This window comes from Elephantulus edwardii, unplaced genomic scaffold (genome assembly GCF_000299155.1).
Source record: "Elephantulus edwardii isolate Elephantulus edwardi_28Jun2011 unplaced genomic scaffold, EleEdw1.0 scaffold00125, whole genome shotgun sequence".
NCBI lineage: Eukaryota > Metazoa > Chordata > Mammalia > Macroscelidea > Macroscelididae > Elephantulus > Elephantulus edwardii.
In genome coordinates this window covers 5,988,687-5,992,538 of record NW_006399875.1, presented here as the reverse complement: position 1 = coordinate 5,992,538, position 3,852 = coordinate 5,988,687, and the positions used below count along the sequence as shown (strand labels likewise).

Sequence of the window (3,852 nt, the reverse complement as noted above, 5' to 3'; positions counted from 1 at the left end):
GGCTAGTGAGGCTTTGTCGTCCACAGACTGTAGGTTGGTAAAGAGTCTTTTTTCCCCAATTCTGATGCTACATTCTTCTTCATATAGTCCAGCCTCTTATTAAAATCATTCTGGTTCTTTGAACTGCACAAACAGCAGTCATTGTACATGGAAATTTAAAGGCTTCTTCTGGTCAAAGCCAAGAACCACGTGGAGGTGGAAACATTTCTCAGAGTTTATTGCATGCTGGGCTTCTCAGCAAGGGGAGTACCCCTGGGGCTTGGGCTCGGGGTTTATATGGGGTCGTTGCAGTGGTTCACCAGGGCATCAAGTTTCTGGTCTTGGGAAACTGGTTCTGGGGAATGTCCTGACATAGGATTTCTGAGTTCTGGTTTCAGAAAAATGTCCTGACATAGAGTTTTCTGGTTTTGGAAAATATCCTGACATAGGATTTTTGAGTTGAGCTTCAACCTCCATTTTGATTTTTAGCCAACAGAAATGACTCCACAACATCTGCACAGAGCAGAGTTTACTCTCTGTTGTTGGTAGAGTAGTTCTGGGAGGTATGACAATCCTCGGCCCTCCTGCCCCTCGGTGAACAGGGTCGATGATGTCGATCACCTCCTGCTTATCCTCCATGGCCTGATTGATCTAGCTGTTATTGCCGATGCCCAAGGCCATCATTATGTGCTTGTTCCTGAAGAAAAAGCTGACAGTGCTTTCAAGGATCGTGTAACTCATCCTTCTGTTTGAAGTCAGGTACTTCTGTAATGTCCACAAGATAAACAACTGTAAAATGTTTAACCTTTTCAGACAGGCTGTAGAGAACCTCACCCATTTTCGTACACGTAGGGTCCCAGTCGTGTCCAAACCGAATGACCACGACGCGGGCCTCCTCAGACAGGATGGGCTGGTCCCCCTGCCAGTCGTTGGGTTGATGTGGAAACATGTGAGATCCTGAAAACGTGACAGTATCTGACAGAGAGCCCCGGTCACCAGTCACTGTCACCTCCCTGTCTCAGACTGGCCTTCTCTAGAGGACGCAGCCGGGGACCCCACAGCCTTCACACCAGCCTCGGCCCTGAGCGCTCATTTGTGTGCTAGCTTATGCGCATGCGCGCGTTTCCGCCACAAAATTTATTTTTTAAAGAGTGGCTCCAACCACGTGACTGCTGGCAGGTCTGGAACATGCAGGGCGCTCAGGATGGAAACTCAGAATTCCTTCTCTCTTGGGAAACCACATTGCCCAACTTCAAGGTTTTCAACTGATGGGATGAGGCCCACCCTTGTTACTTTTTTTTTTAGATGCTCTTTATTTTTAAATTCTTTTATAATGGTCTTCATACAAAATTTGTATGCCCAAATGCCCAGCCACAGTCGAATGGTTTGAGATTTTTTTTTAAATTTTTTTAAATTATTTCATGTGTGTGTGTGTGTGTGTGTGTGTGTGTGTACCGTCAGATCGGATCTGACTGGTACAGGAGGAGATTGTCCCTCCTTCCCCGGCAGAGAATCTGGTGGATTCGAACCATACGCCTCTGGGATTGCAGTGCAGCTTCTTGCCACTAGGCCACCACAGCTTCTCTATTGTTTGAGAATTTATGGTACAATCATTCACACAATGGAATACTACGCAGCACACAGGAACAATGATTTTGTAAATCACTACCTAACTTTTCAATTTTATTTTATTATTTTTGTGTGTGTATCATCAAATCGGATCTGACTGGTACAGGAGGAGATTGTCCTTCCTTCTCCAGCAAAGCATGTAGTGGATTTGAACCGAGTACCTCTGGGATTGCAGTGCAGCTTCTTGCGACTAGGCCACCAGAGCTCTCTAACTACCTAACTTTTAAGGGACTGAAGAGCATTATGATGAATGAACTGACTCAGTCCCATAAGGACAAATATTGTATAAGACCATTATTATAGAATGAGTGTGCGAATCCACGTTAGGGGGGAGGGTGGAAGCAGAGGGGTGAGGGTGTGTGTGTGGGTGTGTGTGTGTGTTCGCATTAATCACAGGGTCGCAATCTGATGGGGGAGGTGAATGAAATGGGAAAGGTCTGGTGTGAAAAACAATGTATGTGAGCTTTTAAGTAAATCAGTAATAAAATAAACATTTTATTTAAAAAAATTGTATTCATTGTGTTTCACATATTCCTTCATTGGCATTGTGTTTCATGCAGTCGTCCACATACATTGTGTTCTGGTGGCCTAGTGACAAGAAGTTGCACTGCAATCCCAGAGGTGCGCGGTTCAAATCCACCAGACGCTCTGCTGGAGAAGGAGGGACAATTTCTTCCTGCACCAGTCAGATCCGTTTTGATGGTACATACCAAAAATAATTAAAAAAATTAAAAAAATTTAATCACCGTTGATCTATTACCCTGCCTTTTCAGGGCCTCATTGGGTCTTTTCTAATTCCTTCATCCCCTCCCTCTGCCCACTAAATCCTGTCATCTGGTGCTTCCCCTGCCCCCACCCTCGTTATTGAGGGAAATCTGTGTGACTGCAACTGTGAATTTAACCATGAAACTCCTTCACAGCCACACCCGGCCTGGTATTCAGCCAGCCCCCTGGCCTCCACAGGCCAGCTAACACACCACACAGTCCCTCACTGTCCCTCCCATGGTGGGTGTGAGAAACAGGGCGGGAGGGGCTCCCCGTTGTGCCCATGAGATGCTGTCACGTTTCAGAATACAGAGGATGTTGGGCAAAAGTGTTCAGCTTTAACATCTACATTTAAACTCCAGTGTGTCCCACTTGGGAAATTCTATTTTGGCTTCTCTGAGAGCGAAATCAAGCTCCCAGGGGGCAGCTGATGACAAGCTCTAAAGAAAGCAAAAGTGGAAAGGCTTTTTCTCCATCACCATGAAAGAGGCTTAGTTAGATGTCTTTGGTCCCCTGGCCTCCAGCCCAGGGCTCCAGACCAGAGAGCCCTTCAGGGAACATGCAGGGGGCCCTGAAGAGTCCTGGGACCTCGAGTCCCTGAGTCCCGCAGCCTGGGGCTAGTGCAGCGGCTCTTTCTCCTGGGAAAGGTGTTTTTCCCTCTGGATCCTGAGGATTCTACTAGAGATTTCTAAAGAAGCAGAGGGTAGGGTGGAGGTTGGGTGGAAGGTGAAGGAATTAGGCAAGATCGAGTGAGGACCTGAAAAGACAGGGTAATAGTAAACATGGATCAATACTGATCAATTTTATAAAACAGAATGAACATGAGTGATAGTTTGAAACAACGTGAATGTAGGAATGTGTGCTTAAGGTACATGAGTAAGAAACAATGTATACGAATTTTGTATGCAAACCAACATAAAATAAAAATAAAGTGGGCGGTAAAATCCTGTATGCGCGCGCACACACACACACACACACACACACCCACACACACACCCTACCCACCCCATCTTTCCAGATAGCAAGAACTTCTTTCTTGGGCCCACGGCCAACTGCAGACTCAAGCACTCATTTCCTTGAATGTTAATCAGAGAACACATCACCCAGCCTCAGGGCGCACGGAGGCAGTGAGCAGCCCTGGGAGAACTTGCCGTGTCTGATCAGTCTCCTGAAGCCACAGCCCATGGCGTCTCTGAGGTCCAGGCCACATGGCTGGGCGTTCTGCTTCTGTGGACAGTCAGAGAGCACAACCACTATGCATCTCAGCTTCGAGGGTGTGAAATTGACATTGATTCTTCTCCAGGTTGTTGCTGTCAGGTGTCGTCAAGTATGACCTATAAAGTAGACCCCTAGACCTGAACTCTGTCTTATTCCGTGCCGTCCGTATCATTTCTGACACACTTGAGCCCCGTTGCTGCAGTCATTGTGTCAGTCCACTTCGTTGAGAGTGTTCCTCTCTTTAGCTACCCCCCCCTTTCC

The 3,852-nt window shown here is 46.9% G+C and overlaps 1 pseudogene; it reads right to left on the bottom strand.

Moving 5' to 3' along the window:
- Positions 1 to 3,558, bottom strand: part of LOC102847355 — a 23,555-nt pseudogene extending 19,997 nt beyond the window's left edge.
- Positions 3,559 to 3,852: the final 294 nt, after the last annotated feature.